Source organism: Equus caballus, chromosome 3 (genome assembly GCF_041296265.1).
Source record: "Equus caballus isolate H_3958 breed thoroughbred chromosome 3, TB-T2T, whole genome shotgun sequence".
Classification (NCBI taxonomy): domain Eukaryota; kingdom Metazoa; phylum Chordata; class Mammalia; order Perissodactyla; family Equidae; genus Equus; species Equus caballus.
Genome location: NC_091686.1, coordinates 8,752,853 through 8,777,827, shown reverse-complemented (window position 1 = coordinate 8,777,827; position 24,975 = coordinate 8,752,853). Strand labels below are relative to the sequence as shown.

The following is a 24,975-nucleotide window of genomic DNA, read 5'->3' as shown; positions in this document are numbered from 1 at the left end:
GAGGTGGGCTGTCCCCCAGGCGGGGGCTGTACAGCTCTTCCCTCTGCCTGCCTGTGGGGAGGCCAGGATGACCTATTCCTGGGGTCTCTGAAACCAAAGCCAGGACTGCCCCCTCCCAAGACTCTAACGCTCTACCCAGCCACCAAACGAACTTCAGTGAAACCCCCAAGAGGAAAACCACTGCGCTCTTCATCCACATTAGATTTCACTGAAAAGGTAGGGGCGGGGTCTGGGCCACACTCCGTCTCTGTTGAGTCTCTATCCTCGCTCTGCCTGCACCCTCATCCCATTCCTTCCCTGGGCTTTTCTCTCTTCACCTCTTCTCTACACTCACACTCTGGCCTCCCCATCCTAAGCCTTTCCTCTGATCCTGCTTCCCCCTCAAGCCGCTGTCCTCCCTGCCTTCCCCCTCTTGTCCTGTCGCCTCCCGTCCCTGTCTCACGCCAGGGCTCTCAGTGCCCTTCTCATCTCCAGCCGGGCATCTGCTCACTTCTCCTCTCTGGGTGCTGGGCCCTGCAGTCACTGCTTCCTGAGCACTGTGATCTCTTCTGGGTCACCTCAGCACACTGGGAGCCCCCTCTGTCTCCCTAATGGGCCCGTCACTCCACCAGACATTTAAGCTCCTGAGGGCTCAGTCCTCAAACCCCTTCTTGCCTTTTCTCAGGCTACCTTCTCCCTGGGCCAGATCTTGCCAGATCTTCCTGTGCAAGGGGCTGCTGAGCGACCCCACCTGACCTCAACTCAACTCAGCGTGTCCTGGGTCAATCTCCCCTCTTTCCTGCTCCTGGTTTCCCATCCTACAGGCTCCCACACCATATTCCTGTCTCATTCTCATAATCTCTGCTGTATCAGCATACCACCGCTGCTATTTACTCAATTTTTAAAAAATGACATTAAATTGACTCATTTAAAAAAATCAGCTTATCTTAAACAATAATATCAATGAAAGTAGAGGTCTGTGTGATAATTTTTCTAACATACACTAAAATACATAAGACTACTAAAGCAAAAGATGTTGGTCTGTGCGAACTGCCAGGTCATCTTGTGTGCCCCAGGAATGCCTGCACCTCTCTTTGGGGACACAGCCCCTTTCCAATGGCAATTCTGTGCTTCCCATCACACAAGCTGCAGACCCCAAAGTCAGCTCCACTCTCTTTTCTTCCTCTGTTGCTGCAGCCAACCGATTTCTAAGAACTCGTTTGCCCCTAGAAAGGTCTGAACTCTGACCCTTCTCCTTCCCCTCCAAAGCCCCTCCACCTTTCCTGCATGGATGACAGTAGGGGTCTAGACCAGTCTCTTGGCCTCCAGGCTCTCTCCTCCTTTAATCTGCTGCGAGAGCTTTCAATTGCACCACAGTGAAACCCTTGGTGGCTCCCCACTGTGAAGGAACCAAGGCCACCTTGCCTGCCATCTACCAGAACTCATTCCATCTGCCATCCAGCTCACCATCCTGCCTCCCTTCCTACATAGAAAGTGGGTAAAGACCTCTGCTGAGAGAGTGTGAGATGGAGAGCAGAGGGGAGGGGTGGGACAGAGACTTCCCTGATGGGTCAGGAGCCAGGAGGGTGGCACGTCCAGTGGCAGCAAGTGGGAAGGAGCGGCACGAGTCCACGCGAGATTTGTGGAAAACCCAAGCATTTGGCCCCAAAAGGTGCAGGAAAGTCATTTCAATTCTTCGTGACTTAGTTTCCTCAACTGTAAACAGTGGTGTTTTCATGCCACATTCTTCTCCCAGGGTTGCTGTGAGAACCCAGGGTCTGTCTGGGTGAATGTGCTCTCTGAACTGTGACATGCTTAAATCATGGTGTGTGCGTGTGTGCAGGTCAGTGTTAGCAGTGTGAGCAATAACAACAATAACCCAAAGCTTGCCTAGTGAAGCCAGCTTTGTGAGACAACTCAGGGTGGACAAGAAGAGGGACATGCAGGAGCCTCTGAGGGCAGCTGCTCCCCACACACCTGAGGCACTCAGGCCAGAGAGCAGGAGACAGTATCCTGTGCCTTGTGTCTCCCTGGGCCAGCCGGCCACCACATTCCCCACTGGAGGCCCATCCTCCTGCCTTCCAAGTTGACAGGGCCCACGTGGGGCTGCCTCTCCCAGGATTCTGGGAGGCAGGGAGCAGGCCTTCTCCACCTGTGGGCCTTAAAGGCTGGCAGGGAGCAGTCCCCTGGAGGGACCTCCCAAAGAGGGTCCTGGGCACCGTTACACAAGAACCAGGCCTATTTCTATAGCATCAGGGAGAGGCTGGGGTGGCGGATGCCTGGGGCCAGCCGGGGTCAGAGCTCTGCCCAGGGAGTGCCCCTAAGATGGACAAAAGCTCACCCTCCAAGGACACGGCCACTGCCTCAACTAGCTCTCCTCCCAGGAGCGGCTCCACTGATCCCCTAAGAGGCAGAGCAGGCTCCCGGGGCTGTGGCCCCCACGGCCCCCAGGCCTGGGGGCCTTTGCTCCAGTCCCGGCTGCATTGTGCCCAGAGGCCCCATGCTGCTCTTTTCACTCCCTTTGCCTGGCCAGCGGTAGGCGGTGCCTTTGAAGTCAGGGCTTCTGTTCCAATTGGAAACTTCGCTCAGAACCAAAATTAGAGAGGCTGCACAATCAGCTTGCAATTTAAAATGCCACCCAGGCCTCCCCTGCCCCCCTTTTTAAAATGTCATCTTAATTAGATGGAGCCTGGCTTCATGTTTTCTGAGTTTCAAGGTAATTTCTCCAGGACACTTCCCTCCTTGCAGTTATTTTTATCTTCAGCATAAGGTGGGGGAGCGACCTGAGGCTGCCCTGCAGGTCCGCAGACACCTCGATCCTCCAGCACTGGGGCTGGCTGCGCCCTGGCTCCGGAGGCTGAACACCCACTGATCTGAGGGCTCTTGGGAAGGTAGGTCCTGAGGTCTGTTGGGGCTTCTCCCCTCCATTCAATTCAGCACAACACATTTTGGGCCTCTTTCCTGAGCAAGGAGCTACGCTACAGGTTGGGAAAAAACACTGAGGAGCCCAGGTGGGCCTGGCCAGTGCCCTTGTCCCCTCAAAGCCCACTCACCAGGCAGCCCCACTCCCCTTCCTCACTCGGCTTGTCACGCACTTCCCTGCCTGGACTGCTGACTGCCCTGCCCATGTGGGCGAGGGAGAGTGTCCTAAAGTGTAGGCCACTGGGGACCCTGCATTAACACCACGGAATCACACCCAGAAGGTTTCCAATGCTCTTTCAAGGATTCTGACTAATCCTGGGTAAGAAAGTCTCAGTTTGATGCCATTAAGTCTTTGATACCCCTAAACGCTTGCTAATCATTGCTCCCAACAAAGACAGAGCAGGCTACTTAGGACTGCTCTCCTCTGGCCTCCCCAGGCATTTTAAATATGCTCATCCACAACCCCAAGCCTGTCCTCAAAGAGTAAGTCAGGGAAGGCTCCTGTTACGGGGCTGAGATGTGTCCCCCCAAATTCCTATGTAAAAGTCCTAACCCCAGTACCTTAGAGTGTGACTGTATTTGGAGACAGGATCTTTGAAGAGGAGCTTTAAGTTAAAATGAGGTCATTAGGGTGGGCTCTAATCCAATATGACTGTGTCCTTATAAGAAGAGGAGATTGGGACCCAGACACACAGAGGAAGGACCATGTGAGGACACAGGGAGAAGATGGTCATCTACAAGCCGAGGAGAGGCCTTAGAAGAAACCCACCCTGCTGACACCTTGTTCTCAAACTTCTAGCCCCTAGAACTGTGAGAAAATAAATTTCTGTTGCTTCAGCCCTTCAGTCTGTGGTCCTTTGTTATGGCAGCCCTAGCAAACTGATACAGCCCCCAAGATGGGGCTCTCCTTGGGGCTGGAAATGGCGGTTCTCTTTCCATCATTCCAAACTCTACCTAGTGTCTGGGTCCTGCCTTCCCTCCAACCTCATCTGGAGGCACCCCTGCCCTCACTTACCACCTGCCAGCCATCCTGCCCCCTTTCTAGGCTTTGCACACACCTGCTACACTCATTTCAACCTCAGGGCCTTTGCATGGCCCCTCCTGTTACCCCAAGTCTTTGCAAGATTGGATCCTTCTTATTTTTCCGGTCTCAGTTTAAACACATCCCGGAGAGAAAGCTTTCCCTGACAGCCCCTCCTTCTAAAGCAGGTGCTTCCTGCTGTTCTCATGTCAGCATTCCTTCCCTTCTTTAACAGCACTGATCACAATGTGTAATCAGACATGAGGGCAGGGCCTGCATCTGCTTTGTTGACTATCTGGTCCATTAACAAGGTGCTGCTTGTGGAATGCATGAAGGAATGAATGGATTTAGGCCATAAGCCGAGAGGGGTACCAGGTACCATCTCCTTGTCCTTGGAAGGCCTGGCAGCACCAGGGTGAGCCCTGAGGAGGCAGAGAAGGGACTGCCCAGAGGGTGTTCTCAAGGTTTCTGCTTACCTCAACAGGAAACCCAGGAGAGATGGATCACGGGCAGAGCAGTCACAGAGGAGCTGAAATGTCCCAGGTGTGTGCCGCTTAACCTGCCTGCCCTGGATGCCTCCAGAGCGAATGCAGAAGAGTGTGCTGGCTCTGCTCCAGCAGAGGGGGACAGTGTCCTCCCTTGGTGCCTACCTACGTCAGTTCTGCATACGTGTAGAACACACATGCAGGGGCAGGTCAGCTCACCAATCCCAGCCAGTCTGAGATGGGTGGTCAGCGAAATTCTGAAACTGAGTCATGCACAGTATAGCGCTGTTTACAGAGGGAAAGACATCTGTTTTATTAACTAAATTTCAAATCTTCTAATATTCCTCCTAAGAAGTTGTCTGGTTTGGGATGTCGCAAGTGAAAACTGAAGAAAGAACATGAACTACAGAAAAATGGAGAATGTTTGCCTAAGAGAGGAAAAAGAAAAAAAGGAATTCGTAACCTTACTTTTGAGCCTAACTCAGTAATTACGTCCACACGGGCTCCTTCTCCCCTGAGGGAATGTGAGGAACCAGTCTTCTCTTGTTACAGATGACGGACATAAAAGCCAGCTCCCAAAAAGTTAAAATGTGACGTCAAGTTCACTGCATCTCATATATCCCTTATTGTGAACAATAAAGAAAAAATTTTCATTAATAGAAAGTCAGGCTCTCTCTGGGCCCAGTGAATAAACGGTGAACACCATCTCAAGAGTACCAGCTTGAAGAGGGACCAGTGATCTGCCTGCCTGGGATGGCCACAGGTCTTGGTCAGCCCTGGAGACAAGACTGGAATTTGGGGCAAGGACTTCAGCAAGGAGTGAAGAGAACCAAGTGCTAGCACTGTGGGCAAAGCCCCTGAGGGTCAAGTGAGGCAGAGACAAGGGGCTCACGGAAGTCTGGGGTTGCGGGATCGCTGCCCCCATGATGAGGTGGCACCGAGTGTGGCCCTGACTACCTGCTAGGGTTATGGGTTACCAGGTCTCTCCGCTGGATCCTGAGCCCCTATGTCAGGCCCCATCTTGCACCCAGGATCTACCAGAGAGCTGGGCACACAGTAGGTGCTGGGGCACATCTACTGGATGAATGAACTTGGCACGGAAAGCACCAAAAAGCAGAAGACTTGGCGTGCAAAATAGGTGTTCTCTCCTCTGTGGCCTTCCAGGTCACTTTCCCCTGCCGGTCTCTGTAAAACAAGGGAGCTACACTGGGTAAACCAGAGATGGGAAGCTGGCTTCAACTTGAGGGCCAGCTCTCATCAACAGTAATGGCTGCCTGGGGTACTGGCTATCCTGAGAGGACTCTGAGGCTAGGGTCAGTGCTGTGACTGATGAACAGTGACTGCCAGGGACAAGGGCTGGTGGTCAACAATAGCACATAAGCCACATCTGTCCACCCTGTGGGTGTGATCATCTCTGAGGTCGTTGTCAACCATCACACTTCGTGATGCTGCAACAAGCACGCAAGTACTTAAAATGTCTGAGTCATGAGGTGGCTCCCCTGCCCCAGGTGAAATCACTACCCAAGGCCTCGCCACCTAAGGCGCTGACTCAGCTCTGCCTCCTCTAGGGGTTTTCCCAGCCTTTCCCATGTCTGTGTCCATGTAGAAAATGATGGCATCTGTACACACCTTCGGTAAACAGAGGAGACAACCTGTAACCCACAGGCATACCTGTAACCCCTTTTGTGTGCCAGGACATGCTGGTGGAGAGTCCCTGCTCTGGGAAGGCTCTGCACCAGCTTCCATACCTGGCTCTCCTCTGAGGCCCTCACTGGGTTCTGAATCGCACCAGTTAGTTGCTCAATGGGCTTGTGTGTGTCAGTCGTGAAAACAAGACTGTGATCGCTCCGGGGGCGGGAGCTGTCTTATTCTGGAGCACTCCACCTCAGCCGTGGGACGGGACACAGAGCCGGCACACAAAGGCAGGGGTGAAATCATGTGAAAGTGTCCAGAAGTGGCAGAATTAGTGGTCCAAGGCTGCTTACTCCTGTGGCCCTTCTCCACTGACCCCACCTTGACTGACATTGGAAGTCCTATTTCAGGCCAGGGAGAGTTCCAGAGGTGGTGTCCAGATGTACATGAGCTGAGGCCAGGGAGCAAGATGGCGTGCATCGGGTGTCACAGCATTTTATCTTCCCAGAAAAATTTTAGGTGGAATTATTTATAGACATAAAAAAGTGTTTTTCCATGATTCATTCAATTAATTATAATGCAGTTGTTTTTAATAATTTAGGACACATAAGAAAAGGGAAATGTCAGGGCAAGCCGTAAATATGAAGTTGAGGACACAGGTTGGGTGAGGAATCCATATACCCAGTGATGATGTCAGGCACATGGCAACGACGCCTGACAGCAGGCACGTTGGCGGCTGCTTGTGCTCAAGGCGCTTTCTGAGCAGCATCAGGGCTGAACCCCCATCACACACACAGGGCACTGCTGACCACAGAGAGGAGCTTGACTTGCATTCCAAGTGTGGTGGGAAGCCATGCGAGGACTTAAAAAAGGGGAGAGAAATGATGCTCCGTTTTTTTTTTTTTTTTTTTTTTTTTTTTTTTTTTTAACATTTTATTTTTTTCCTTTTTCTCCCCAAAGCCCCCCCGGTACATAGTTGTATATTCTTCGTTGTGGGGTCCTTCTAGTTGTGGCATGTGGGATGCTGCCTCAGCGTGGCTTGATGAGCAGTGCCATGTCCGTGCCCAGGATTCGAACCAACGAAACACTGGGCCTCCTGCAACGGAGCGCACGAACTTAACCACTCGGCCACGAGGCCAGCCCCGATGATGCTCCGTTTTTGAAAGCTCACTCTGGCTGCTGTTTGCAGCCAGACTGGGTGTGGGGGACTGGAAGAGTGGCCACAGAAAGAACACAAGGAGGCTACTGCAGTCATCAGATGAGAGATGATGGAGGTGTGGAACATCAAAGCTGGAAGAGCCCTGAGAAATGATGCCGTCTACGCTCCCTTGTCATACAACTTGGAAAACTGAGGCACAGAGAGGTGGGAGCTAGCTCAAGGTTACAGGGTTGCTGGTGGCTCAGCTGGTGGCACCCAGCAAAGAGGAGGAGCAAGCTCAGGCTGGCCAGGAAGCAGGCCTTGAAGGAGGGAAGGAGCAGGGGGTGGTGAAAACCCTTTAAGGAGAGGCCACAGTTTGAATGGCCAGTCAGCCAGGGCCCAGGGAACCTCAGTCTGCCTGGGCTGTCACTGGGGTCTCCGAGAACTCAACATCGCAGGTGGGAAGGGGGTGTTAGTGGGGCTAGAAAGAGCAGACTCTGAGCTCCCGGGCCACACCCACACTTCCAGACAGCAACACTGTGAGAGTAAGAGGACTGTGGAACCAGACCGACAGAGCCTCTCTGAGTCTCAGTATCTGCATCTGTCAAATGGGGATGATAACAGAAGGTACCTCATGGGAGGCTGTGAGTTTAAAAGAGTTACGTAGTCAAGTGCTCAGTGTGACACACAGTGATAAGTCAACATAACGGCCACTATGCTTGATTAATTATATATATCCAGAACTGCTCTGACCAAACCCCTCAGTCCGCAGGATGCTTTAGTTGCATTCTACTTGGAAGAAACGCACAGCAAAACAAGTACAAGTCAGGGGTTTGGTTAAAAATAACTCACCAACACAAAAAATCACAACCAAAAAAGAAAAATTTCCCTGTGCACACATAACAATAATGAAAAAAATTACCTGCTTCTGTGATAAGCACTTCGAGTGTCAACAGAAAAACAGCCTTACCTTCTACAGCCTCTTCATCCCCAGGATAAGTAACTGAGAGCACGGCAGAGGAAAATAAAGTCTAAGAGGCAACTGGTCCAAGGCCCCAGAGTGGGGTGTGTCTAAATCTTTCTGACGCCCAAAGCCTATGCTTTTGGCTCTACCACACTGCTCTGTTAGAGCCTTCATCCTCAAAAGCACATCCAAGTCACCCCAATATACGTAATGAAGTGTGTCACACCATGAATTTCTCGGAGGGTTGGTCAAGTGTATTGCTAAAGTGGGCCTAAGCTCCACTTTCTAGACCACTGTAGCCATTTGATATTGTTAGCCGGGTCCAAGCATTAACCACTGTCAACGTCAGCTGGCATGGGTTCATACTGGCCACACAGGCTCACAGCTGAGCTCTCAGAATCTGAGGGACCGTGGCCTTGCACCGGGCCGAGAGAGATGATGCCCATCGGCAGGGAGTGGGTTGGTGAGAACTGTTAGCTTACGGGACCAGTACTGGCCAGTGTCAGGCTTCTGGAACCAAAACTGTTGTTTGCTGCAACTTTGACAAGTTAGCGGGAGACAAGTTAAACTCTCTAATTTGTAAAACGAGGTTTAAGGAAAATTCCTCACATTGGTGGTTCAACTGGCAGTTCTGAAGGAGTCCAAGAAAACTCAGGAAGCTCTGTGGGACTGCCAGAGACACGCCAGCACCTCTGTCAAGGGCTCCTGCGTCAAAAGCAGGAGTGGGATTTTCAGACCTATTTGCATAAAAGTTTATATTTTAAAAAATATTCTTTTTTGCTTCTCAGGGATAAGAAAATAGGGAATCACTCCATTTTACACATGAGAAAAATGAAGTCTGGAGAGGCCAGTGTTCTACTCAGTGAGGCATCTGGAGGCAGGTAACCCTAGATCTTGGTCTTGGCTCTGCCACTGACCATCTGTGTGAGCTCACCAAGCCTTAACATTCCAATCCATTATAGTCCCAACTGCTCGGTGCCGTGAGGCCTTTTAGGACAGTGCCTGCCACGCGGTGAGCAGTCAGTAGATGTCAGCTGGTCCTATGTCACACAGCTGGCCAACGGTGAGCTGTTACTGCCTTGACTTCCAGCAGCCGTCCATTTATTGAAAGTGTCTGCATTGCGTGAGCACGACCTGGCTTTTCTTGCTTATTTGTTAGTTTATCTTCTCTAAACTCTAATTCCCATGAGGATTACTCTTCTCAGAGGCCTCAACCAGCAGCCTACATGCTCGGCACATAGTAGGCCTTGAGTGTAACCTTTGCAGGATTATAGGAGGCCCCTTTGAGATGTGAGGAAGGTTAGAGTCTCTCCCCCAGAGAAGGCACACAGTCAAACACACTACCACACACAGAACTGCCCATCCCAACACATGTGCGCACACACACTACACACACACACACTTTCATGTCTGGGGCCACAGACCCAGAATCCCTGAGGAGGAAGTTGGCCACCTATAAACACAGGGATCCCAGAGGTCTCTCAGTCGCAGATCCGTTCTGACAGTCTGGGCGATGCTCTAACCTGCGCCTGGGTAAACTGGGCTGACTTCTCCCGGGGGAGCAATAAGCCAGGCAAAGTTGCTTGTGGGACTACTTCCCTCCTGCTGAAGATGCTGCTTCCTGGCCCTCGACGCTGCATGGCAGAGGCTGCTCTCCACCGCCTTACGCAGATTTAATAATGTCCTGAGGCCTCAGCCCACAGAAGATAAAGGTGTTTCCACCTCCAAGGCTCCAGGCTCCAGGAGGAAGGTTCTTGGAAACCATGCGGGAGTCATTTGATATACTGAGGCGACAGCTTGTTGGAAAAAGTGATCAGAGAGAGAAAGAAGGAAAAAAGGAAGGGCTGGGAGAGAGCAGGGGAGAAAGGAACGGGAGAAAAGGAGAGCCCCTAGGGGTGGGTGGAGCGGGGCTGGAGCACAGTGAGCCCTTGGCCATCGCAGCTCTGCCAGTCACGTGCAGTATCACGCCAGGCCCTGTCTGAAAAGGCTTTTATTTGAAAGAACTAGACGCAGCCGATTAGAGGAAGCAGGCCAAGGGCCCTGCCGCCCCCAAGTACAACTCGCCTTCACTAATCCGGCAGCAAGGAGCCAGAAAGGCCTTCTGTCTCCAGAGGAGAGCCCCAGGAACATGGCTGACCCAACCCAGCAATGGGGACTTCACCTGGAGCCTGAGATGAGACTCTTCACCAGGGCTGCAGGCTCCGAGCCTTGCTGGGGCTGCCGACTTGCCTCTGGAGTCAGGCAGGCCTGGGCCTTTGTCCTAGCTCTGCCGTCTATCAGCTGTGTGACTGTGGGCAAATCACTCAACCTTTCTGAGCCTCAGTTTCCTTCTCTGTAAAATGAGCATAATACTATTACTTACCTAGCTCACATGGGTAAAGGCAAGCTTTCCCAAACTTCAGTCCTTTCTCTCCTGTTTTCGTAATTTCTACCCAAATTGTGTAACACCTCTGGCTTTATCTGCATAATATGTTTCTTTTACTTGACTCACTTTTAAAATAAGTTAAGCCCCTACTTTGGCCTTATTCTAATATCTGACAATCACGAGCTAGATGGGCTACATACTTATTTTTGGACTTACATGAAAATAAACATATCACTAATAAAATGAAGAATGTCAGGTAACACCAGAAAACAGGGTCTGGCACAGAGCCTGCCTGCACGCACTCCACATGCCATGCGGGGTGGCTGTCACGCTGTGACTCAGAAGTGCAAGTGGAGGGATGGTGACGGCAGGGTCTCTCCAGGCATCTGCTCCAGGAACCCTTCCTCCATCTGGGGCACCAGTCCCCTTCCTGGGTTCCTCCTTCACCTGTCTCCTCCACCTCTCCCATACTGCCTCATGTTTACACGTATAAAAATCACCCTACATGAAGCCAGCTATGTCTTTTTATTGTCTAGTTCTACGTAAGGAGGAAATCGCCTTCCCTGGCCCAGCCCAGTTGCACACGTTTTTCCCATCTTCACAACTCCCTCTCCACAACTTGGCAAAACCTGAACTTCTAAGGAAGGGAAAAAGTACTCCATCTGTACTGCCTGGTTATTTGTCAATTCTGCCTAGATGACTAACCCAGAATCTCCTAATTACAGCTCCACTAGGAAGCTGTAACAGTTTCATTAACAAAAAAAGTAAAAGGGAAAAACCCCAAATTCAAACCTTACAAAAAATTCTCACCTTGTAAAAACAAGCGAACACACAAACAAGCCAATCGAACAGAGTGGGTGCACTATGTCTGTGGCCTCAACGAGGCTGGAGGCCATGTGCACAGAGGAAATAGGCATGGGATGGACTCAGCAGTCTCAGGTCCAAGTCAAGAATCTGCACTTACCAGCTGTGTGCTGCTGGGCAAGGCACTTGACCTCTCTGAGCCTTGGCTGCCTCATCTGCAGCTGGGGGTCAAAGGGGCCAGCTCATGAGGCTGCCTTGTGGACTGGGCACGGTGTGAGTGCTTTGTGAGGTGGGGCGCACCCCGTAGACGTGAGAGGTGTGGCTGTCTTCCGGTGTGAGGGGTCGCTTTGGGCCTGGCCTGAGTGAGCTGGGAGGCAGGTGCAGTTTATCTGACCTCACGCTGGGCACAGGGAATCCCTGCTCCCAAAGGGTTCTCTTCTCAGCTAGCTGACGGCCAATCCCCCAGCAGATGCTTCTCCCTCCAGGGATATTAGTACTTGAACCAGGATTCCCAGAGACCTGAAAGCCTTTCAGACCCAAAGGGCCCATCTTTAACCAGGGCATTTTAGGCATGGGGAGGCACTCTTGAGTGGGGCCCCATCACCACTCTGGGGTGATACACGCCCCGTGGGAAGAGTTCTGCGATGATTACAGCTTCCAAAGAACTAGGATCCTCTCGTTTTATTCCTAGGGAAGGAACTTGGGTCCCAGAACCAGCTCTGACTCTGACCTGGAGCCCCAGCCAGCCCCCGTCACAGGCTCTGCTCGCTTTGCCAGTGGCACCTGAACAGGCAAGGCACTTCAGCTGGAGATCAAGGTTTGCCCTCCAGTCCCCACCTGCCTCGGGCCCTTGCAGTTGGGGTCCAGCAGGCTGTCGTTTCTGGCCAGCCCTGCAGGTTCTGGGGAAAGGGGACCACCTGGACAGAGCACCTCAGGGGCTCTGGTCTTTGGAGCCCTTGACCCTGGGCCCAGCATCTGTGTATCCCCAGGGAGGGCTGCCAGCAATCAGAGCCCAGCCACGCTACTGAGGCTGCTCCGGAGTGACCAGTGAGCCACTTCTGCGTCCCTGCTCATGCAGGCGTCCTTGAACGCAGCCTTGTGGACGGCCACTATCATTCCACTCTGCATGGGAAACAAATGCCTCTCTCTTCAAAGCTGAAGGACTTTGCTTAGATGAGTTCCATTCCGGAGCCCGTTGCCCTGGCAACAGGCCTTTGGGGGATTTACATCTTATGCATCACAACAGGGGAACAGCCATTCAGCAAGTTGAGGGGGGGTGTAAAAAACCCCACAACACAAAACCAATGTGCCTCCTCCCCCACCCAGAGTGCAGCCACAAAACAAACCGGAATCAACAACAGAAATCTCCCACAAGCCCATTTGGCCTTGGCTGGCTATCAGCCAAACAGGAATTCAAACTTAATCAAACTTTCATGCCTTCCTTGTAAAGCTCAGGAAATCAGTAATTGGTTTTGTAATTGAATTTTCTGATCACGTATCAAAGGACTGGGTCCTGCCAAAGGCCAAGGAATGGACTGTCTCCAGTAAGGACAGCCAAGGTCCCTGATGGAGGCTCTGGAAGGTAGGGGAGGAGAACTAACTGCTGGTGGGCTAAGAATAGAGCTGCTATTTATAACCAGAGGAGGAGCGACAGACAGCTGAGCCTTGCCCTCACAAAGTGGTCTCCCCTCAACGTCCACCCCAGCAGCCGCCGGTTTCTGATTCAGAAAGGAAGATTTTGGCAATGGCGGCTGCGGCACGCAGGGTGGGAGACGGGGGAGACAGAAGACAGGGAGACCATCTCGAAAGGAGCTATTCCAAGAGCGTGCAGAGGAAGGAGCCCGGCTGGGGCAGGGGCCTGGCAGAGGGAGGAAGGGGCTGATGCAGGAGCCATTCTGAAACAGGAAGTGGCACACAGGAGGGGAAGGAGGAGTCCAGGGTTTTCAGCCTGAGTAACCGGAGGAAGGAGTGTTTTCAGTATAAGGCAGGAGGGTGGAGGAAGCCAGCTTCGTGAGGCTGGGTTTTGCACAGTCTGGGGTTTGGGGGCTGACGAGCCTTAGCAACGAGACTGCCAACTGGTGCAGTTCAGCTTCTGTGTGCCCTCGCCAGGTGCTTTACCATCAGCACCTCATTTAATCTTCATAACAGCTCAAGGAGATCATCGTTTACTGTTCCCATTTTACAATCTGGAAAATCAAGGCTCAGAGAACAGAGGTGAAGGATCTGCTCACACGTGAGCCTTGGAGTGGGGACTTCGACCCAGGACTGTCTGATCCCAGAGTCCACAAGTTCAGCTCCAATGCCATCCCACCACTCTACCTGCAGATAAAGGTATCTCCCAGCCAAACAGAAATAATCAGAAAAGGGTTCCTAACACTCAAAGAGGGGTCTGAGCTAGAGCTGAGACCTTGAGAGTCAGCGATCAACATCCGTTCACTAATTCACTTTAAAATGTTCAAAAGCAGGCCACAGACTGAGAAAATATTCACAATGCACATACCTGACAAAGCACTTGTATCTGGGATGTATTTTTAATAAAAAACTCTCATAACTCATTAACAAGAGGACAAGCCATTAAAAAGGAAGAATAAAAAATGTGAACAGATACTTCACAAAAGAGGTATTATATAAATGGCCAAAAAGCACACAAAAAGGTGCTAAATATTATTAGTCATCAGGAAATGCAAATTAAAAGCACAATGAAATGCCACTATGCACAAACCAGAATAGCTAAAATGAAAATGACTGACCATCCAAGTGTCCATGAGAGTGTGGGACAACAGGAACTCTCACACATTGCTGATGGAGTTTCAAAGAGTATAACCACTTCAGAAAGCAGTTTGGAAGTTTCTTATAAAGTCAACATACCCCTATGATATGACCTAGCAATTCCATTCCTAGGTATTTACCAAAAGAAGTGAAAACATATGTCCACACTAAAACCGGTACATCAATGTCCTAGCTGTATTATCCATATTAGCTCCGGAACGGAACTAACTCAAATGTCCATCAACAGATGAACAGATAAACTAAACTAAGGATGGTCTCTACTTGGGGGAAGTTTGAAGCTTGGGCACAGTGAAGTACTCAGGTGTTATGGAGAGAGAGAGCAGCAAGAATCCACAGCCAGGCAGAGGATCTGGGAGGGGAAAAGTCTGTAGCATCTAGATCACATCCGGTCCAGTTGTTTTCTTTCTTTTTTTAAAGCAAAGGCTTCTGCTGTGTTTGAAGCGAGCATAGCAGCCCCTAAGTCCTGCAAGCTTGGTCTTGCACAAAGTACTAAGCTGGTCCCCCACCCCTTGCACATGGGAAGCCTGAGGCTCAGAGAGGGATGGGGTGCCTAAGGGGGCCTCTAAGTTAGTGGCAGAGTCAGGAATGTAACTGGACTCCCCTCGCAGTGCCCAGCCTAGGAGTCAGGCCCCCCGGGGGGTCAGAGTCTGACTCTGCTACTAGTTAGGCAAGTGACTTAGCCTTTCTTTGTTCATCTGTAAAACGGCAGTAATAACACTGATCACAGGACTGTTGGCACAGTTAAATGATATGACGCAGTGGTTCCTAATAACTCATAATTGGGACCTAATGCCTACAGAGCACAGAACATGTGCCAGGTACTGGTATCGATCCATCTGACGCCTGAACCACCCTCTGCTCTACATACACTATGGGAACATACTACAGAGGAGGAAAGCGGTACAGAGAGGTTACGTGGCTCGCAAGCACCGGGACCACAGTTCATCAAGCAGTCTAGCAACTGAGCTCAGCCATTCATGTGTCATTTTTTTTTTCCCCACATCAGTAAAGCCCCCAAATAAGCCTCATCTTAAATGATATTTTATGTGAAATTATGGGCTTTAGGTATTAAGTGATTTTTTTCTAATATACATTACAATAGATAAATAATCATGAAAGTAAAAATGAAAGGTTTATATGTACCACTTAATCTCCTATCCACCAAACTATGTGTTTAATACCAGAGAAACACTGACATAACCCAGAAGAAGTTCCTAGAACACTGGCACACAGCAAGTGGAATGGAAACTCCAGAGCTATCCTGCATCTTGGTACCAGAAGGGTGTCTATTTCCCAGAGTTGGGGTGAAGGAGATAGGGTGGGCGTGGGGAGGCTCTACCACAGCTGTGACCAGAAGTGAGTTTTCAGATTTGCTCCATCATGTCTCAGAGAAGCAATGCTCTTTAACTGCTCAGTCCGCACTACTCAGCTGGGCCCAGTGAGGAGCACGAAATAGGGCCGAAGGAGTCATGAAAATGGACCTCTCACCACATCAGAGTCAGGGCTTCGAGGAGCTGGAAGTGATCTGGCTAAAGTTCGCATCTGGGCACTGGACCAGAGACTGGCTCCCTGAGGACAAGAGCATTTTGACTTTTCTTTGTGGGATCACAGCTAGACATTTCCCAGACCCGCTTGCAGTTAGGTGTGACCAAGTGACCAAGTTCTGGGCAATGGAATGTGGCCTGGCCCCAGAAAACTTCCCTTACAAACTTCCATGTGTTGTCCTTTCCCTGTCTGCGGCCTGACATCAGGAATCCAGCAGAAGACCCCACGGTTGAGGGGCTGGCAAAGTCACAGACCAGAGAGAAGGAAACAGCCCCTGACTGCGCGGACCAGAACACCCCCACCTTCCACGTTAGACTGCAGTGTGAACAAGAAACATCCCTTTACTGTGGTGAGCCAGTGGGATTTTGGGGTTGGCTGTTACAGCAAGTGACGTCAGGCAGTTTTTGGAGTGTCAAGGAACTTCTGTTGCTACCATACTGGGACTTAGTCGTAAGGAGGTGCCAAGGTTTTCTCTAACATATTGGAACAACACTGGGCCCCTCCCAGAGTAGTCAATTACCAAATAGGAGAGCGGAGGTGAACTTGTTGTCCACAAGCCATGTGCATGCTGTGCAGTCAGACACAGTGGATGGCAAACCTGGCTCCAGTTTACCCACAGGGTAGACGAAACTCTAGTACCTTCTGACACTGCTCTGGGGGTGCAGCGGGACAGTGCACGAAAAGCACTGAGTGCACAGTGGATGCTCCGCATATGGTGGTCTCCTCTCTACTCTGTCACACTTATCCTGTGGGGCTGTGGGCACAGCTCGTCACACAGCCTCAGAAACCCCCAAATCCAGGGAGACCACATCTGGGTGCAGTTCAGGCTGTGGGCTGGGCAAGAACCTGCTGGGGACGTTGTCCACAGAGCAGGAAAGAGCCAGTTCCTGTAGCCCCAGGAGAGAGCAAGTCCCTAGGAGAGAGCAGGCAAGAAAGATGAGTAGGCCAGAAAAGGAGGCCCAAGCGAGGGGGCAGGGGCAGAAGTGGGTGAGACTTCAAAGGACACCATCAAGGAAGGGGAAGGACAACCCACAGAATGGGAGATTTGCAAATCATACATGTGATATGGGACTGATGTCCAAAATACATAAAGAACTCTTATAACTCGACAGTACGACAAATAACCCAATAAAAAAATTAGCAAAGGTTTTGAATAGACATTTCTCCAAAGAAGACACAGAAAATGGCTAAAAGCATAGGAAAAGATGCTCAACATCCTTAGTCATCAAATGCAAATTAAAACTACACTGAGGTACCACTTCACCCACTAGGATGGCTGTAACAAAAACAATGGACAATATAACAAATGTAAGCAAGAACGTGGAGAAATTGGAGCCCACATATATTGCTATGGGAATATAAAATGGTATAGCTGCTTCGGAAAACAGTTTGACACTTCCTCAAAAAGTTAAAAGAGACTCACCATATGACCCATCCATTCCACTCCTAGGTAACCACCCCAGAGAAATGAAAACATGAGTCCATACAAAAACCTATACATGAATGTTCACAGCAACATTATTATGATAGCCAAAAAGTGGAAATGACCCAAACGTCCATCAACTGATGATGGATGAACAAAATCGGGTATATTCATATAATGGAGAATTATTTGTCTACAACATGGATGAACCTTGAAAACATTATGTTAGGTGAAAGAAGCCAAACGCAAAAGAACAAATATTGTATGATTTCACTCATATTAAATGTCCAGAATAGGCAAATGCATAGAGACAGAAAGGGTTGTTAGGGGCTGGGGTTGGGAGGGTGAATGGGGAGTGTTGCTAACGGGTACAGGGTTTCCTTCTGGGGTGCCTGTGCTCTATGCCCTGTCTAAAGAGGGGCCCAGTTCCAGGGGAACAGCACGGAGCCAGCCTTCAGTAGGCATCAGCTCTCATGTTTGTCACGTGTGTGACCCCCGCCCCCCATGCTGCACAGTCCTAGGGTAGGGGGTGTTGTTTCCATTTAGCAGTTGAAAAGCTAAGGCCTGGGAGATGGCCTGGGAACAAGCTGGCTCTGGAATTCAGGTTCCAAACTCATTCTGGTTCTCCACGATCTGATTCTTAACAACTCTCTGCTCTGATTTCAAAGGGGGCCATACTGGAAGTGGAAAGGGCAATGGGCCCAGTTTGGGAATATCTGGGTCTGAGAGCAGCTTTGCCACTGACTAGCTGCTCGACTTTGGACAAGTCATTTGAATTCGCTGAGCCTCAGTTTCCTCATCTGTAAATACCAGTTATACTTGCCCCACAGGTTGGCGGTTCGGAGCTCAGAAAAAGATGGTGGAAGTGAAAGGGATTTACTTTTGTGCCAAACCCAGGGCTTGGAGCTGGGAAACAAAGGGTTCATGCCCATAAAAGAGGTCACCACAGAGCTGTGTAATGGGTAAAGGCCTATATTCGAGCCAGGCAAGTTTATTAGCAAAAACCAAATCAGGGAGGCAGATCATATAGGCTAAATCTTCTTAAAGAGAGTGCTATGGACTGAATGGACATGTCCACTCAAAATTCCTATGTTGAAGCCCTAGCCCCTCAGTGCGGCTGCATTTGGAGAAAGGAAGGAACAAAGGTTAAATGGGCTCATGGGCGTGGGGTCCTGATCTGACAGGACTAGTGTCCTTGCAGGAGACATCAGAGGGCGCTCTCTCTCTCTCCCTCTCTGCAGGCATGTACTTAGGAGAGGCCACGTGAGGACATAGCGAGAAGGCGGCCATCTGCAGGCCAGGAAGAGAGCTCCCACCAGAAACCAAATAGGTCAGAACCTTGATCTTGGACTTCCTGCCTCCAGAACTGAGAGAGAATAAACATCTGCTGTTTGACCCCGTCTGTTATACACGGTAGCCCAAGCAGACTAACACAAAGAGCTTACACATATTAGTGTGCTGGGCACTGTTCAAGCCCTTTACATCATCCCAAGCGTGAGGGAGGCACCATTACTACCCCATTTTACAGATAAAGAAAAGGAAGCACAGAGCAGATGGGCAATGGCCCCCAGGTCACACGCTGGCAGCAGCAGCCCCGGACTCTGTGAGGAGGCAGGCTGGCTGCAGAGGGTGTGAGCCTAAGCATCTGCTCAGTGCCAGAAAGGAGGAGACAAGTCTGTGAGCTCGCCATGTGCACAGACTCCGAGGGTCTTGTCTGCTGCCAGCCTGGCACTTACAGGTGCTCCATAAATGTTGAAGGAAGGACGGAGAGGATGTCCAGGCCAGGACAACAATGATCAGGGAGTTCCAGGGCCACCAGGGCCTTCTGGCTCCCATACACAGAGAGCACAGTCTCCATCCTCTCGCCTCATACCCTGGGGCGGGGGTGGGGTCTTTAAACCCCAGCTCAGGGCCTCTGAGTGCTATTGGGAATACACGTCAGTGGGCTGCACTTTTCATCGTTAGTTCTGGCTGGTCCTTTCCGTGACTGTCTCTGCTATACCCACAGGAAGACATTTCCCTGCATACCTGAGGATGCTGTGGCCCTTCGGACAGCAGGATCTACACAGTCAGCTGGCCACAAGATCCAGTGACAGTATGTATTCTGGGGTCTTCAAAGGACCACACAGCTAGCTACAAACAAAGCTGGGTCTGACACCCAGAACTCACACCTTCACCAAACTCTTCTCAGCCAAGGCCTAGGGAGGAGAAACGGGCCTGGCTGCATCTCCGAGATCCTGACTCTGCCAAGCCTGCAGGCCTCATGGTGCAGAGATGTCTGTAGGGTTGCTTGACTCTGTGATGGCTGCTTCTTGAGGCTGGAGCACCTGATATGCAGCCAGACCTGCAGGCCAAGAAGGCTGGGCAGGCAGAGCCTGCCAGTAGCTGTTTCCTGGGCTGAATAGTGACAGCAGTGGGAGGGACCTCTCAGTTTTGGAAGCCTGGACAAGAGATATGTACATTCTGACCCCAGGAGACAGCTCAGCACACTGTGGGCAATGACTCTGTCCATGGAGCAGAGTTTTTTTGAGCACCCACCCACTCTGGGCTAGGCACTGCGCTGGGTGCTGGGCACTGATTTCAACTGGAGTCATATAGGCCCTGTCCCTTCCACTTACAGTCTAGTAGGGGTACAGACATTAATCAAATATTCACACACATACACACTTACCGATGTAACACAGCCCTGAAGTAAGTTCCCAGGGCTCTGAGAGCATCAGGACAAAAGGTCTGCCTAGTCTGGGGGACCAGGAAAGGCTTCCCACAGGAGGTGACAGTAGAGCCCAGTTCTGAGGGGGGAACAGGGCTAGAGGAGAATGTCTCCTGCAGGGGCCACAGCTCACACGAGAACCCTGGGGCCGTGAGCTTGCAGCATCTAAAGCGTCAGCAGCAGACCCTGTGGCAGGAGCACAGACCCACAGCTGGCAGGACTCTATCCTGAGGGGCAAGGGTGTCACTGAGGGCTTTCAAGCAGGGGATTAGATAGACATTTGTAAAAGCTCTCGCTGGCTGGTGAGGAGACTGTTGCAACTGTCTGGGGGCTTGACCAGGGTGGGGCGATGCTCAGCAGCAGCATCTCCCACTGCCCTGAGCTCCAGGTGCCCTGGTGGTACCACAGGACATGTGCTCAGGTGCTCTGGGTTTAGGGCGTGGGTCAACGAAACGCCTGCAAAATGTTTGTGGTGATGCCCGAAGGCGCCCCTGGCTCACACCCCAACCCTGAGCCTGCTCTGTATGCTTCTGCCATCTCATTCTCGTCAAGCAAACAGCTCCCGAAATCCACCTTCCCTCTCCCCACCACCCAGGGAGCCTCCAGATTGACCAGACCGAAACTGACAGCTTCACATGGACGTTCACCCCCGCGCTGCCCCGCAACATGGTTACCCTTGACACAGATGCAGCACCGTCACACCTGACAGTGTTTTTCTGCCTGATTTAGTGGCTTCATCCCCAAGGCTTGGTGGCCTACATGTGCCAGTCCACACTGGAGCCCCCATTGGGCTGGGACTCTGCCCTTATCTATAGCCCTGACCCCAAGCTGAGTGCCCTGGGTACTTGCAAGAGCTCCCTCTGCCATTAACAGTCAGCTGGCCATTGGAACACCAGTCCCTCCTTGAGAGAAGTCAGTTTTCATCTTACACATGTGCGCTGCCTCTGAAACTCTGGGATACAAATGAAAAACCTTGTGCTTGGCAATCACCTAAACTTAGCAATTAACTTCTGCCAGGAGAATTTACAGAAATTTCTAGAATTTACAGAACTGAAATGGGGGTGAAGTGGAGGGGAGATCTATCAGGCCATCTGGTTCCTCTGGAGGACAAAGGACTTGCCTGAGGTCACACAGCCAACCAAGAGCAGGGCCGGGCCTGGAGCCTGGCTCTTCTGTGAAGGGTCAGTGTTTTTCTGCCATGAGCTCAGGCCTGGCACACCTCCGGTTCAAGAAGGAGCATTACCTGACAAAGACCCTAGCCTTTCCCTGCTGAGTTCCTGGGGCCCAGGCAGACCAGGCCCCTGCCCCTGCCGATGCCAGAGTCACAGTGAGGGAAGGCTGGTCCCCACACTGGCCACTCTCCCCAGCGGGCTAGGCGGCTGGTAAAATAAGGACTGTGGGGCTGCGTTTCCTATCTTCCTCACTTTTCCCAGGAGGAAACAAGCTCCTTGCAGGGGGTAGGCCTGATTCTCCTCTCTCTGCCCTTCTTGGAAACTTCTTGGACTTGGAGCCCAAGCCAAGGATGGGTTTGCTTCCTGGCACGCTCCGAATGGGGACTCTCTAATTAACAGGTGGCAAAAAAGAGATCACTCGCCCAATATTTGGTGCTTCACTCCCAGTCACAGGCTGGTCCACCCCAGCAGTGGTAGTGACAGAAGCAGAGGGCAGTGGCCCTGTCCTCCGACTGCTTGGGGAGACCAGATGCAAAGGGGAGCATGGGATGGGGACACCGGAGCAGGAAAGGCAGACCTAGAATGGTTATTGCAAAGTGGGAGTGTGGTTCTTGCTTCCTATGGGGACAGGAGAGAGGAATGCAAGTGGAAGAAAAATCCTTGGTCTAGAAACAGGAGACCTGGTTCTCGCCCCAGCTCTGCTGTGACCTGTGGTAGGACCTTGTACAGGTATCCCCTCGCACTGTGCCTCTGTACCCCTTCTGTGAAAGGAAGGACTGGGTGAGAGCAGCAGGTCCCAGAGAATGGTTATATAACTTAACAGGATGGCTCAAAAAAGGGCAGAGAAGCTCTGGATGAGACACACATCAACGAGCGTCCCTTCCGTAGGGCTCTGGGTGCCTCCGACACGGCAATGCACACTGTGGTTCCCCAAGAGGAGGTTCAGGCTGGGTTCCCAAACTTAGTCGACAAGAAGGGTTGTGCTTGATCACATCATGGGACTAACATCTGGTGAATCCTGGACTAGAAAAGCGCCAACGGTTCTCCCAGCACAAAACCGCACGCTCGCAGCAAAGTGCTCACTAAGAAAGCTGTGATTACACTCCGGGAGGGCTGCTGCAGACCATGAGGGATGGGACGCACAGTGAAGGGAAGTGCTGGGAAGAGCCAAATCTGCTATTTAAAAAACCTGAATTACTGATACATGCAAACGATGTGGATGAATCTCAGAAACACTGTGTGGAGGGAAAGAAACCAGGTGCTTCTTCCAACTGTAGAGATCAAAGCAGTGGTTGCCTCTGTGCAGCCCGAGAGGCTTCTCCGAGGAGGGGCAGGAGCGCTGGGCCTCGAAGGATGAGTGGACCAACGGGAGGCTCTCTGATGAGGCTGCCACGGACTAAGGCCAGCCCTGGTGCAGATTTACCAGGAGGCATGGGGCAAGGCGGGGACCCGTGCTGTGAAGGGAGGCTTGTCCTCAGTAGCTGGCAGAAGGGGGTCTGAGATTATGACGCTCTGGGTCAGGGAAGAACCTCTGGGCTTTGGAAAAAAGTGAATCTAAAGCAAACTGACAGGACACAACAAGGCCGGGAGGGGACTTGTGGCTCTCTTGTTCACACGGCAGTCTTCACCAATACTCCTCCCCCGACCCAGACACCCCTCGGCCCACGTCATGGGGATCTATACTCCTTGGCCTGACACTCAAGGTCTTGTGCAACCCACCCCCCCTCCTTTTCTCCCGTTCTGTTGGCTAGAAGGGGCAACTGGAGCAGCCTCCTAGATCCGAAACGGAAGCAGAGACAATGAGTGTGACAGCAACTCAGCTGTGGACAGAAGGGCCTGACCCCGTGACACATCTGGGCTGCTCAGGAAAGAGAGAAATGCACTTTTGTCTTGTCTATGTCACTGTTATTGAGGGGTCTTTGTTACAGCAGGAAGCCTGCACCCTGACTGAAATACACTGGTGTTATTTTCATTTTACAGAGGAGGACACTGAGGTTTCAGTAGATAAACAACCTGCCTGCGATCCTAAAGCTGAAACAAGAGGATCCACTTTTGACCTCGCACCTGTCTGACTCCTAAGCCTGTGCTCTCTGCCCCGTTCCCCAGAGAGCTCCACCTTGAGGACGTGGATTGTGGTTCTCCAAGAGAAGGGGCAAGGGTCAGACCTTATCACCAGGTTCTTGCTGCAAAGCGGAACTCATGGACTTGGTCCAGGGTCTGGGAGTCAAGGTCCTCCACCATTCAGGTGTATAACTTCAGGCCCTGAAAACAGTGTGGAGCCCCAGCCTGGCCCGGGCCCCTAGCAGGCACCTCGGCCTCCAAGGCTGGACCCAGTGGGCCACCCTGGGCCGGGAGAGCTGCCTTCCTCTCCTTGGCCAGTTGTCATCGGGAGAACCAGCTGGTCTCGGCACCACGCAGGGAAGTACAGCAGGAAAGAGAAAGGGAGGAAGACAGTGGGCGGAAAAGGAGGGGGAGGGCGCCCACAGAGCTGGGAAAGCTGGGCCTAAGCTGGCAGTGAGCTATTTCGAGACTGTGCCCTGGGGACCTCAGACCAGAGATATTGGGGGAGGGGAGTCTGGTTGTGCAAATGCTCCAAATCCACGTCTCCTCAGAAGCTGCTCCTGGGCTGACTTGGGAGAGAGGAGGGGGAAAAAGCCAGGCTGCAAGCCCTTGTGCTGGGCGATGCAAGCTTGCTGCCTGAGCCAGAAAGGATCTGCGGGCATCAGTGGTAATGACGTGTGCGTGCTGTGCTGGAGGAGCACGCTGTAGTGCAAGGCTCTCGTCCGTGGTCATTTGACTGTTCAGTATAGAATCATCCCTGTTTCACTGATGAGGAAACGGAGGCCAGGGGTTGGGGTTAAGGGAGAAGAGGCCAGAACACCCACAAGCAGCTGAAGCTAGGGAGGGGCAGCAGCAGCTCTCTGGACGCACGGAACCTGAAAGAGGCTCCCCCGAGGACTCTCAGAGTGGGAGGCCAGGGCTGCCGTTGTGCTCATGGCCTGGGCGCCCACCTGCATCAGTTAAGCTCGGGAGGCAGAGACATCTATTCATTCACCCAACAGACATGTGCAGCGTTTGGCCGGCTCTGTGCCAGGCAGCGTGCCGGGAGGAGTTCGTGGGATAGGGAGGTGCAGCCTGTCCTCAGAGAGAACTGGGCCTCCTTCTGGGTCTGCCTGCGGTCCACCTGACATGGAACCCCGGGGCAACTGGCACATCGCCCAGGTGGACCATGATCCCTGGATGCCTGCAGTGGTCTCTCAGCTTCTCCTCCCATCACCACTCTTGCTGGCCACCTATCCAGCTCCACTGGCAGCCACAGTGGGCCTCTTCAGAGGCAAGTCTTTCTTGGCCTTTCTTAAAACTTTCAGTGGCTTCCTGCTGAGCTAGGAACAAAGCCAAAATTCCTTCCAGGGCCAAGAAGCTCTTCTCACCTGGTTGGCCCCTGCCTCCTTCAGCCTTATCTCTTGCCCCTCTGCCCCTTCCATCTTTGAACTCCAGCCATACTGGCCTTCTTTCAGACCCTTACGCTTAGTTGGACTAGCCATTTCTGAGCCTTTGCACATGCTGTTCCACTTGCCTGCTACATCCTGCCCCTTCTCTCCCGCTTGTTTGCGCCACTCTTGCCAGTCCCTCCTGCACTGTTAGAGACCTCATCCTCAGTACAGGCCAGGCCTGCTGTCTGGGCACTCACAGCCCTCCAGAGTTACTGAAGGGTGTCCATCTTCTCCCAGCCCGAGCTCCGTGCCAGCAGCACCCCTGCTTGCTCTTGTTCACTATAGTGTGCCCAGCCCTCAGCACCATGCTAGTGCATAGGCCACAAAACGTTTCTCAGATGGACGAATGAGTGAATGAATGAGAGAGAGATGTTGCATGCACCCAGGAGGAGGAGAAGACACTTTGAGCTGAAGGCCTGGGGAGGGGTTTCCGGTGGGAACAACATTCACAGAGTTGTATGCAGCCCTAATAAAGAGGGACAGAGCAGCTGCCATCCAAGGAGCATTTGCTCCGTGCCAGGTACTGTGCTA

The 24,975-nt window shown here is 51.9% G+C and overlaps 1 protein-coding gene and 1 long non-coding RNA gene across 6 annotated transcripts in view; one reads left to right on the top strand and one right to left on the bottom strand.

The window, feature by feature from the left end:
• The window catches only part of GNAO1 (G protein subunit alpha o1), a 169,765-nt gene that overhangs the window by 48,358 nt on the left and 96,432 nt on the right, over positions 1-24,975 (bottom strand). The window lies entirely within an intron of this gene.
• Positions 9,112-24,946, top strand: LOC111772762 (uncharacterized). Of its 3 annotated transcripts, none has more exons than XR_002806783.2 (6): positions 9,112-9,204; positions 12,002-12,127; positions 15,852-15,994; positions 18,310-18,398; positions 19,077-19,163; positions 22,931-24,946. It is a non-coding gene; the product is annotated as an uncharacterized lncRNA (long non-coding RNA). The 3 variants fall into 3 exon arrangements; XR_011437323.1 differs by having other exon boundaries at positions 9,134-9,264; XR_011437324.1 differs by lacking the exons at positions 9,112-9,204; positions 12,002-12,127 and adding an exon at positions 13,459-13,641.